Below are 11941 nucleotides of genomic sequence, written 5' to 3'. Positions count from 1 at the left end.
TGACTTGCAGAGGGGGGATGTTGTTGTGTCCTTGTCACAGAGGTGATGTGTCACTCGCAGCTTCTTGCCTGCAGTGATTGGGTCACCACTTCACCTACTCCTCAGGAGCCTGGAGTATTTGAGGTGCTACAACCTCATGCTGAAAGGCTCCTGCTCCACCCGGTACAGTTTTTGTGGGCACCCCTGGGATTTTGCTGGGGTGCCCGCATCATCCAGGTGCTGGTCTGGATGCAGCTGTGACCTTGGCAGTGCCGTGTGTCGGCTTGAGCTTCTTTCCAGCTTCTAACAGACACGTTTCCCATTGCAGCTCCACGGAGCCCACCACCTCCTTTTGCTCTGGCTTTGCTCTGATGCAGAAGAGACGCCCCACACTCATCCCAAATCCCTTTATTTGGCTTGGGCAGAGATCCCTTTTCCTACCTTGTGTGTTACTTCGCCACGTGAAGACGTGGTCTGTCAGACTGTGACTTCCAGTGAGGTGATTTGGGTCTCCATGCAACTGTGTCATTAACCAACCATCCATTAGTTACTTGGGTTTTTTTATGTCTTACAGGATTATATTTAATATAATTCCTTAGAAGGAATCACAGATGAGACTGAGAAGTGACAAAAATCCCCAAGGACTGTGCATGGGTGCTGGCTTCCCTCCCTGGTCTCACTCTGTCAACACCCTGCTTGGGGCTGTGCTGGCACACACCTGATGTATGTGTGTGGTTCCTTACACCTTGTGTGAAATTCATCCTCAAAATAATTATGTACTTTGGAGAAATGCAGGTAAACGCTGTGTCGAGGCAGTTGCCTGCATCATGCAGCCCTGTTGGCTGTCAAAAAAAAAAACCCCAACAAAGTCTTTTAAACAGATCTAATTCCAGGAGACTCAGCTGGCTGATTGGAATTGTATTTTTAGTCGTCAGTTCATTTATTTACCTGAAATTTCCGTCCCATTTTAGCTGGAGCTGACCCCAGTTGCCTGCTGCTTCTGCCTTTCACCTTTCGTCCTGAAAATACTGCGACTACACAAAATTTCCTTGTGTTTCACTGGTTGGTTTTTAAATGCTTTATTTCAGCAGATGTTTGGCCATACCGAAACCTTTGTCATTAGGGGTTTTAAGAGAGGTTGTGCAGGAGGTTGTTGGGAAAGACCCTGCTTTTGCACAGTGGGGTGCAATGAGATTTTCTCGTCCTCTTGGGTAACTGTTTTATCCCATCAGCAACACAGTGCTCACTTTTAATTTTACTGATAGGACCTAATAATGAGTCTAGCAGGTATCTGATTCTCTATTCCTAGCATGCTTTAAAAGTGCCTTACTTGACAATTAATTCTGTTGGCTGTTCACATTTATTGGATTCCTTTAGAGGTCCTCATCAGTCACTGACCCTGGACGTGTCTCTTTCAGTGCCATATCTTTTTTTCCCCCTTCTTTGCTTTTTAGAAGGATCGTGTTCCCGTGCATTTTCCACATCTTATTTTTGCCGGAATGGTTATTGCCCAATTTAACTCTTGCTGCTTTTCTGGGTTTGTAACTTTGGGGGTCTTTTGTAGATGCTTCAAGTGAGTCCCGTACTCTCAGTTATGCTAAAAATTACTTTCAGCTTTGTAAAACATGCCCTTTTAAATTTAGACTCTGCTGCCATTATTTTTGGCTTGTAGTTCCTGTGACTAGCACAGAACCAAGCTCTGACAGAAGAGGACTTGCATTAGACGTGGCAGTTCATTTTGGCTTCACCCTCGTCACATAGGTCTGCTGCTGCTCTGCGGGCAATTAATGCTGAAATGTGAGCTACTCCACCTGCCAGCAGTGTCTTTTCATCTGAAAGACTCGCTGGTGTGTTCCTTGGGTATGGTATTGATTATTCATTACTTGTTTGCATTGTGGCATTTTTATTTACCTCTCTGGCTTGTGTGCAGGCGGTGAATAGTGGCGAGATGTTCTCCTCCTTGCACCAGTGCAGCTGAACCCGTAGAAGAGACTGAAATTCAGTGTTTATGGCCTTGAGAATGCCCAGCAAATCGTCTTTGAGTGTCTTTGACACCTCTGTGGATCAAACCTGATCTTCTGTGACAGGGCGACCTGTTTATTGGATGAGGGAAAGGCTGTTGATTTTGTCTACCTTGACTTTATTAAGGCCTTTGACACCGGTTCCCACAGCAGTCTCCTGGCAAAACTGGCTGCTCGAGGCTTGGATGGGCACACGCTTCGCTGGGTAAAAAACTGGCTGATGGCCGGGCCCAGAGAGTTGTGGTGAGCGGAGTTAAATCCAGTTGGCGGCCGGTCACGAGTGGTGTCCCCCAGGGCTGGGTGCTGGGGCCGCTCCTGTTTAACATCTTTATGGATGATCTAGCGGAGGGGATCGAGGGCACCCTCAGTCAGTTTGCAGGTGACACCCAGCTGGGTGGGAGTGTTGGTCTGCTCGAGGGTGGGGAGGCTCTGCAGAGAGACCTGGGCAGGCTGGAGCCATGGGCTGAGCCCAACTGGGGGAGTTTCACTGAGGGCAAATGCCGGGGGCTGCCCTTGGGCCACAACAACCCCCAGGGGGGCTCCAGGCCTGGGGAGGAGTGGCTGGAGAGCTGCCGGTCAGAGAGGGACTGGGGGGGTGAGAATGAGCCAGAGTGTGCCCAGGGGGCCAAGGAGGGCAACGGCATCCTGGCTGGTGTCAGCACTGGCGTGGCCAGCAGGGACAGGGAAGGGATCTGAGCCCTGGGCTCGGCACTGGGGAGGCCGCCCCTCGCTGAGGGGGTTCAGTGTTGGGCCCCTCACCCCAAAAAGGCCATTGAGTGACTCGAGCGTGGGCAGAGAAGGGCAACGGAGCTGGGGCAGGGTCTGGAGCACAGGTCTGCTGGGGAGCGGCTGGGGGAACTGGGGGGGTTCAGTCTGGAGAAGAGGAGGCTGAGGGGAGACCTCCTGGCCCTCTGCAACTCCCTGCCAGGAGGGGGCAGAGAGGGGGGATGAGTCTCTGGAGCCAAGGCCCCAGCGCCAGGCCCCGAGGGAATGGCCTCAAGCTGCCCAGGGCAGGGTCAGGCTGGCTCTGAGGAAGGATTTCTGTGCAGAAGGGGCTGTTGGGCGTTGGAATGGGCTGCCCAGGGCAGGGGGGAGTCCCCGGGATCCCTGGAGGGGTTGAAGAGTCGGGCTGAGCCAGCGCTGAGGGATCTGGGGGAGTTGGGAACGGTCAGGGGGAGGGTCGTGGTTGGGCTGGAGGAGCTGCAAGGGCTTTTCTAACCAAGGTGATTCTGTGATTTCTGAAGAAAATCACATACTTCATAGGATTTGAATAAGTTTTGCAGCACTGAATCACTTGTTTCGCATCTCGACATCTTCATGCTCCTCACCTAACCAACCACTGCACCTTGCAAACCTCACCAGCTGCGCTTCCCAGGCAGGCGCTTGGCACTGGGAAGCCCCTGTGTGTTTCCCAGCATCTGTGCTAGGTGAGGTTAAACAGTGATCCCTTCCAAGGGCTTTCCAGGCAGAACTGCACGGCCGAATTCCCAGGAGCTGCTTTCAGCCCTGCTGAAAGATGCCAGAATGATCTTGCGGACGCTCCCCGTCCCTGGGGCTGTCTCGGGAGTGGGACAAGCTCCCAGATCTCTACCGACACCTTCCTCTGGCTTGAAAGTTGCAGGGGGAATTAGCACTGCTTCTTCCTGCAGCACTTTGTGTCTGAGCTAAGCCTGTCTTTAAAAAGCAGCCGGCGTGGTTGTGCTTGGAACAAGCAGCTCGGTTTCTATATTATACACAACAGTCATCTCTGTAGGAAGCTGGCCAGCCCACGCCGCTGCAGCAGCCCAGCGCTACATGGCTCTTAGCATGCTTATCCTCGGGGCGTTCCTGAGAGGAAGGGAAGGAGCAGGGAAACTCAAAAAAGCTTTCCCAGTCGCTGATGTGAGCATTCCCAGTGCTGTGAGGAGCGGTGCCCTGGGTACACGTGTGTCTGGGGGGTCACTGGCAGGGATGCTCGTGAGGTTTTTGTAGGTGGTCCCCTCCTGAGACCCGGTGTAGATCCATCACGTGCAGGTGGGAAATCTTCATCCTGCTCGTTTGCCCTTTGTATTGTGTCTGCTCTCACCATCCATGACCTGCCATGGATAAAAAGTTACCCACTGCTGTCCTGAGCTGTTGTCTTGGCTGAGTGATGGGAGACTTCCCAAGTCCGTACCAGGGAAGCGGCTTGGCTGTGTCTCAGCTTCATGTTAGGATCAGGGAAAAGCAAACACCCCTCCGGCAGGTACCTGTCTAGTGTCCATCTGTTCCAGCTGCTCAGATTGTTTGCACAAGTCAGTTCTTGGCTACACCTGATTTTACAACAGGATTAATTACATGGTAACTGATACACCTGCAACAATTAGCTACGTAAACCAAGATAAAAAGCTTAATCAAATTTCATGTTTCAGCATACAGGCCGCTTCCTAAGCCCTCCTCCTGAAATCCCTTCCTAAAGGAAACTCTGCAGATCATCTCTGGACCCTGAGAGAGGCTTGTTCCTACATGTAAGTGAAGCGGGGCAGGGGGAAGGCAACGTATCAGCTGTGGAGGCGTGAGCCTTTCTGGAAGGAGTTCTTCCCCCTTCCCTATCTCTCTTTTGTGGCTGTGATGCTGCTGGTCCCTCTGGAAGGAGCTGGGGGTATCCCAGCCCCAAACTGCGTGCTTCTGGTCTGGGGTTTTCTGGAAGAAAGGCGGCAGAAGAAATTGCAGGCTGGATCACGTTTGCTATCAAGGTGGAATATCAGTCCACGTCTGCCATCACAGCACCAGTTGTACCCGGCCCTTCGCCAGGGCTCTGTGCTCCATTAACTCTCCCTGCCCCGTCCTGTGAAATACGGAAAGTTTGGAACTATTAGCAAGTGCCTTTGGGTAAAGGGAAATGAAACCGTTGCCTGCTGAGGAGGCAGGGCTGGGAATGTGAATGTGGAAATAGGTCCTGGCTTAAAATGACTTCAGGGACAGAGGGTAGGTGCTGGGCTTCTTGGGATCTGATTCAGCTGGGACCGGTTCCAGTTAAAATGAGATCAAGGAGAATGGGAAGACTAAAAAAAAAAAAAAAAATTGTTACTTTGCATTTCTGTCAGTATTGAAACATTGAGACTGGTTTGCATCTCTTCTACAAACAATGAAGCTGACCGGGAGAGTATTTCAGATAATTTCTTTTAAGAATTCTTCTGCTCTCTGGGAATTTTTTTCTCGCTGTTTTTTTGTAATTCGAGGTTGTATCAGCTTAAGAAAGCCTTTCCTCAGAGTCTGAAATAAGCAGGCCAGCCTTAGTTTCCTTCAACATACCTCCCGGGCTGAGTGTGGTCAGAAATGCCAAAAATTAGCAATAATTTTGTGCTTTTAGTAAGGCAGTAAGCACGGAGCAGAGTTGCTGCTGTTTTTGTGAAGGAAGGCAAGGCTTGTCGGGAGCAGGGAATGGGTGGCCAGGGAGCTGGTGGGGAAGTGGGTTTATGGGGGAGCTGAAAAGGGAAGCCTCGTGAAGCAGCAAAAAAAAAAAAAAAAAAAAAAAAAAAAAAGTTTGTGGGGTGGAAAGGGGCAGCTCTTGTTGCTCCTGGGGTTGGCTGCTAGGTTGCTGGTAGGCCAGATGTGCATACAGCTGTGCTAGCAACAACAGCTGGCCTCTGTTCCTCGCTCCCGCATGGCCCTGCCACCATTTCCTAAACCTCCGCGAGGGAAATTTTGATGCAAAGTTGAAATTTCATACACACTTTTCTCTTGTCTGGTTTTTGCTTTACACTTGAGGTCGGTTTTGGGTTTTTCTTTGGGTATTGTCAGCGAGTCCTTTCCTTTCTTGCTTGAATAAAGGGCAGGGAAATCTCAGGTTGGATAGATTGGATCGGTGGCCGACGTCAACGGGACGAGCTTCAACAAGGGCAAGTGCCAGGTCCTGCCCTTGGGCCACAACCACCCCCTGCGTGGCTACAGGCTCGGGGAGGGGTGGCTGGAGCTGTCTGGGAGAGAAGGGTCTGGGGGTTCTCATGGACAAGCAGCTGAACAGGAGCCAGCGTGTGCCCGGGTGGGCAAGAAAGCCAACGGCATCCTGGCTTGTGTCAGCACTGGTGTGACCAGCAGGAGCAGGGAGGTGACAGTCCCCTGTGCTCTGCACTGGTGAGGCCACACCTGGAGCGTTGTGTCCAGGTCTGGGCACCTCAATCCCAGAGAGATCTGGAGGGGCTGGAGCGAGGGCAGAGGAGGGCAACGAGGCTGGGGAAGGGCTGGAGAATAAATCCTGTGAGGAGCCAGGGAAGGAGCTGGGAGTGTTCAGGGTGAGGAGGAGGAGGCTGAGGGGAGCCCTCATCCCTCTCTGCAGCTCCTGACAGGACATTGCAGAGAGGCTGGGGCTGGGCTCTGCTCCCAGGGGATCAGGGACAGGACAAGAGGGAACGGCTGGAAACTGCCCCAGGGGAGGGTCAGGCTGGGCAGGAGGAGAAAATGTTTCCCAGACAGAGTGGTCCGAGAGTGGAAGAGGCTGCCCAGGGAGGGGGGAGTCCCCATCCCTGGGGGGGTTTCAGGGCCGTTGGGATGAGCTGTGGGGGATGTGGGGTAGGGGAGAACTTTGTAGAGTCGGGCTGAGGGTTGGACTCGCTGATCCCGAGGGGCTTTTCCAACCTGAAGGATTCTGTGGTTCAGGTGGCATCTTGATGGGCTTTGCATTTGCCAATCGCTATCTGTGGTTGATATTATTGACTTTCCAACTTGTCTCGCGTTCCAGCTTCACCTGGTCTTATTAGACAGGGGCTCATTCTGATTATTTAAAAAGAAAACAAACATTCATGAGTCATGAGATGGCCGCCCCCGCTCCCAAAATACCTGCTGGATTTTAGGCACGACAGACGTCCGTGCCATCTGCCCGCTTCTTCAGGGCTGGGTTTTGCCCGGTGTTAGCGATCGCGTCGCCACGTCCCCTGATGTTAAGGCAGGTGAGCAGGTTTCTGGTAAATACCGACTGATTAACAAAGCGTAAATGCTGCAGAGAGCAGTTTGCTGAACTAGCTGAGGATGAAGGAGGCACGAGGAGGATTGTTAGCGGCGCTAATCGGGCTGGTAGAAAGGAGTTTGATCATGGCACTTGAAGGGCCTCATTATCTTGTGTGTTTGGAGAGTGTGGAGGCAGTTCTGCATGTGGGAAAGGCTTTTACGGTCTTTGTCTCCTCAAGTCATTAGAAACGCCACAGAAAGATGGCTCCGAGGATGAAAAAAAACCTATTTTATCGCCGAGCTGGAAAGCTAATTGCTGTCTGCTCTTCAAACGCAGCAAAATGGGCAGAGCGTGTTTCAGAAGAAGTTTGAAGGAAATTCCCATTCTAATACGTGCAGCATCTTTTCAGTACCTGAAAAATGTGTGTTTCAGGAGATCTCGGGAGCAGTCATGGGGCTAACGCAGTAGCAGAGCAGCTAGGGGGAAAAACTATGACTACAAAGTTTGGAAAACTCCTTTTTTTTTTTTTTTTCTCCCTACAGAGGAGCGTGGGTTAGTATTTTTGCTCATCTCACCCATTTCATTTTGCTGGTGCCATGAGACTGAGGAGGACAGACCCCCTGGGAAGGGGATGCCCATCTCCTGTGGAGTCCCCTCATCTCCCCATGATTTAGGTTTATATCATGGAATATAAGCTCATCTTCTACGCTGCCTTCTTTTATCTGAATAAATCTCATCTGCCTGCTGCTACTCAGACAGAAAAATATAATCTTTATTGCAGTAATATGCTTGTCAGTTTTCCTTTATCCCAGCAAAGTACTGTAAGACCTGCAAAAAGCTTTAGAAACACAAGCATTTTTTGAGCAATACTGAAAGGGGGGGGGGAAAAAAAAAAAAAAAAAAAGACTCTGAGACTTGAGTCTTGCAAACCAAACCACTCAGCCAGGTTTTCTTGGCATGACTCCTTCTGCAAAATGGGTATCTTTACCGCCCGCTGGAGCCAAAAGTCAAAAAAACGGCTTAAGGCTGTGAAATTCCTCAATCCTGGTCATTCTTTTACAGCCCCATGCGGAGCAGGAGGGATGTTTCAGATATTTGGCTAGATGCTGAGCACTGGTGGTCTGGAGCCCAAGCTGGTGCAGAGAACCTTAAGTGCGTTGTTCTCGGTGACACGTAGGGCAGACTGATGCCCTAGCCCTATGTTTAAAAGAATCAGATTTGAAAACATAACAAACCAACCCAAACCATCAGCAGCATCCCTGTTTTGCCATGGACTTGCTGTCTCCCTCCCACCTTCATTCCGGGCACCCAGATCTTGATGGGGAGCAGGATTGTGCCCAGTTTAGATGATCCTCGTGTAGCAGGCAGCGATAACCCGACAGCGGGCAGGCAATGCTTCATTCGTGCTCCTGTGAAGTGCTCTTTGAGCTTTGCTACTTAGGTTCCCTTCCCATTTTCATCTTTTTTTTTTCAACAAAAGTGTGGTGGTGGAACATTTCTTCTCCTGAGTAGCAATCAACTCGGACACGAAGTGCTGGGCAGTGTCTGAGAGGCACAAGCACCACATGGGATGGAGTGGATATTTCCAGGGCTCTGGAGGACCACAGTGCATGGTTGCACCCTTTCAATTTTCTCATCCTGGTGAAGACTACTCCTGGCATGAAGAATTACCATTTTACGGAATCATCTTGTTCCCAACTCCCCCATATCCCTTCCCTGTCCCTGCTGGCCACGCCAGTGCTGACACAAGCCAGGATGCCATTGGCCTCCTTGCCCCCCTGGGCGCACTGCTGGCTCCTGTTCAGCCGGCTGGCAATCAACCCCCCAGGTCCTTCTTTAAATTTTTGTGACTGTCTTAATTGCATCTAGGCAGCAGCCTGGGTGGTGTTCCCCAAAACAGACTGTGTGCCCACAACAGGAGCCTGTGGTGGAGCAAACCCAGGAGAACTGAGCCTGGTCCTTGTTGCAGAGGAGCTGGACACAAGAGCTGGAGGACTGGCTGGATCTGTTTTCCACCCTCACTTACCATGACCCCATTAAAATTTCACGGTAAAAGTGGGAGGAATAGAAGAGAACTTGCTATTTAAGGCTTAATTCATTTTTAACCTCAAGCATTAGCTGGAGTTTGTGCAAACCACTGGCAAGGCAATTAAAGTGACTTTTTAATGGGTTATTTTTGTCGCTTCACCAGGGTGGGAGCTACAAGAACCCAGGCTGTGAGTTGCCTGGGTAGGGGCCATCCTTTTGCTGTGCTGCTCTGATGCTTAATCCCTAATGAGCTTTTATTCTTGAGCCCCGGCTGAGTCACAGTGAGAGGAAAGGTGCAGAGATGTGGCTGGATGGAACATGGGGAGCAAAATATCCGGGCTCCAGCTTGGATCCATCCTGGAAAAAAGACTTTGGACAGCACGGAGTCTAGCTTGTTTGGAAGTTGCTGGGTGTTTTGTAGGAGTAAGCTCCAGGACTAAAAACCAATTTAAAATAAATGGATTCTCTGCGAGTTGCTCTTAAATCCTGAGGGTAATTAGGAAGGAGCAAGTGCTACCCCTGCTCTCTGCAATGGATATAGCTGCTGCACCCCACGTGGTGAAGGCTGCCCTGATGATGATGAAGTCTTAATTTCAGGCTCGTTTTGGGGGACACCTTCCCTGGGGGACACATGTCCTGTCTGCAGCCAGGGAGAGGACAGGGGCTTGTCACTGTGGGGTGGGGGGGGGCGCAGGTCCCCCCAGGGCACCAGGGTACAATCCCCAGCATGTTCATCCTGGATCGTCCTGGCCTCACGTTTTCCTCTCTTAGCACAGTGCATCCTCCTGAGTTACTCGTTCCCTCCAACTTTTTGAGTCCGTTTCACAACACAGCGTTGGAGGAATGCAAGCTCAGGTCTGGCTGAATTAATTCCTTCTGTAACTTGGCCAAGAGAACCCGGGGATGAATCTGTTTTTCTCTGCGACGTGCATTCATTCAGCTACTTGCCTGCGTTAAGACACCTTGCGATCTCTCTCTTACCTGGGTTGTTTAGAGGAATGCTTTCTAAAAATAGCTGCCTGGTTTGATGTCTTCCCAGTATTATTCTGTGTAGCACTGAAAACCTACCTAGAAAGTCTGTCCAGTTCATTAATGTTCCCTTAAAATGCAGCTAATCCATGTAATCTCATTATAGTAGTAGGTGATTATACTGAGAGCGAGCTTTAGCAGTGGTCCAGCAAAGCTTTTTTATTCCCCATCTATTATCTGGATGGCTAAAAGTCACTGGGAGTGTGTTTTGGTTTTGGTCGGGTTATTTTAGGACCAGGACTTGCAACATTTTTGTTTTAATTCTCTAGAATTTTTGATGATGCCGGCACGATTTCCGCCACTGGCTTTCAGCTTTGCTGGCTGCTACCATCCCATGATTGCACACCACACGATCTCCCAAAATCATGAGACTGGGAAGCATTAAAACAGCGGAGACTTTTTTTCCCCCTGGAGTAGAAGAGGGGGAATTTGGCCCTGTGAAGTTGTTCAGTGTGAGATTCCCAGTTTCCAAAACGTTGGCAGGTGTGAGACCTTGCGGCCTCGTTCTTTAGGGAGTCAGACCGAGGAAGAGGCTGGAGTTTGGGATGAAGCAGTGAAGGATGAAGTGGTGAAGCAGTTTGGGCTTGAATGGCGGCTTGAAGTAGAAAAGTCTTTCGGTAGATGCTGCTGCTTAAAGCCGTGTAGACTTGCATCGAGGTGGCCAAATATGGTGAAATCCCACGTCTGGACAGCGATTAATTCTCCTGGAGGTTTGAACCTATTCCTGTGCGTTTACGATGGGTTACGGGTCATTTTTTTCCACCTACATGGTCTGGCCAACGCCTTGGGGAGCGTCATTTTGGCGAAGGCTGCCGTTGCCCTCCCAGAGGGTTGTCTGTAGGTGGATGCTCCGATCGCTCGCTCCTCTCGAGGACGAGGCAGGCAAGAGCACGTGGCTGGAGGTTCAGCTCCCCTGAGCCCCTGACGGTGCTGCCTGGGAGGAAAAAGGGACGTCAAGGAGGGTGTTTCCTGGCTGGGGCGCTGGGCAGTTCTCCACGCCGTGTCGTTTTACCCCCTTTCCTCTCTCTGTCGTGGGGGGAGCATCTCTCTTGGGGCTGCAGCAGCGTGGGGCCATCACTGTGGGAGTGAAAACCTTTTACCAAGTGGTTTCTGCAGACAGATGCAGGTTTGTGGGGTTGTTTTTTTTGTTTGGGGTTGGTTTGGTTTTTTTGTTCCCCCCTCTCCATAAAGCCTGTCTTCATTGTTTTCCCAAGCTGAGCGTGCAGATCTGCAAGCGATCCAGGCCTGTCCCCCAAACTAAACTGGATGAGATTTGTCAGCGAGCAGAGGGATTAAAGGGAAGGTTAATCTCCACGAGACACAAGTGCAAGCACTTTTGTGCGATCCCGGCGCAGTGTTTTGAGAGGACATCAGGCGCTTTGCGCGCAGAGGTACCTCTTGGGGCCTGTGGAGGGTAGGGGTGAGTTGAGGAGTCCTCCTGCCACCTCTCTGCTTGCTGGCACTTGTTACACATAACTCCTCTGGGGCAAATTCCTGGTGTGGGCTCCTCAGTCACAGTACAAAAAAAACCCCAAAAAAAACCCCCAAACCAAAACAACCCTCTAGGGCCGTTTCTATGGGATTTTTTAAATATTTTTTTTTTAATAACCATCCTGCTTTTGCTTATCTTGGTCCAGCCCCACCAGTGATAACACAGGCAAAGTCCTGACCTGTGGTGTCCTGGGGAGTGAAGGCCCAGCTCTCCGACGAAGCGCCGGCAGAGAGCAGATCTCCTCATCTCTTTTTTAGAAGAAAAGACTTTGACGTGCCAAACCAAAAGGGCAAAGTGATTTGCCCCGATAAAGTATCGTGTTTCTGCTCGGATTTCTGGTGAGGGGAGAGGCTTCTGAGTCATCCATTCTAGGAATTACTTTATTTAGGTAACGGAAATAGTTTTAAATTGATGTGCTGTCAGCCATTAAAAGCATGAAAACCGCAGCTGGCAGGACTAGGGCTGAAGAGGGAGCAGGATGGAGAC

General features: G+C 50.7%; 1 long non-coding RNA gene across 1 annotated transcript; it reads left to right on the top strand.

Annotated features, from left to right (window-relative positions):
- The first annotated feature begins 1490 nt into the window (after nucleotides 1-1490).
- Nucleotides 1491-11692, top strand: LOC113490578. The gene is made up of 2 exons (XR_003400265.1): nucleotides 1491-1826; nucleotides 11601-11692. It is a non-coding gene; the product is annotated as an uncharacterized LOC113490578 (long non-coding RNA).
- The last annotated feature ends 249 nt before the right edge of the window (nucleotides 11693-11941 follow it).

The sequence above is a fragment of the Athene cunicularia genome, unplaced genomic scaffold (genome assembly GCF_003259725.1).
Source record: "Athene cunicularia isolate RWA unplaced genomic scaffold, athCun1 SCF_145, whole genome shotgun sequence".
Lineage (NCBI taxonomy): Eukaryota > Metazoa > Chordata > Aves > Strigiformes > Strigidae > Athene > Athene cunicularia.
Note: the sequence above shows the minus strand (reverse complement) of the source record. Positions and strands in the feature narration are given on the sequence as shown.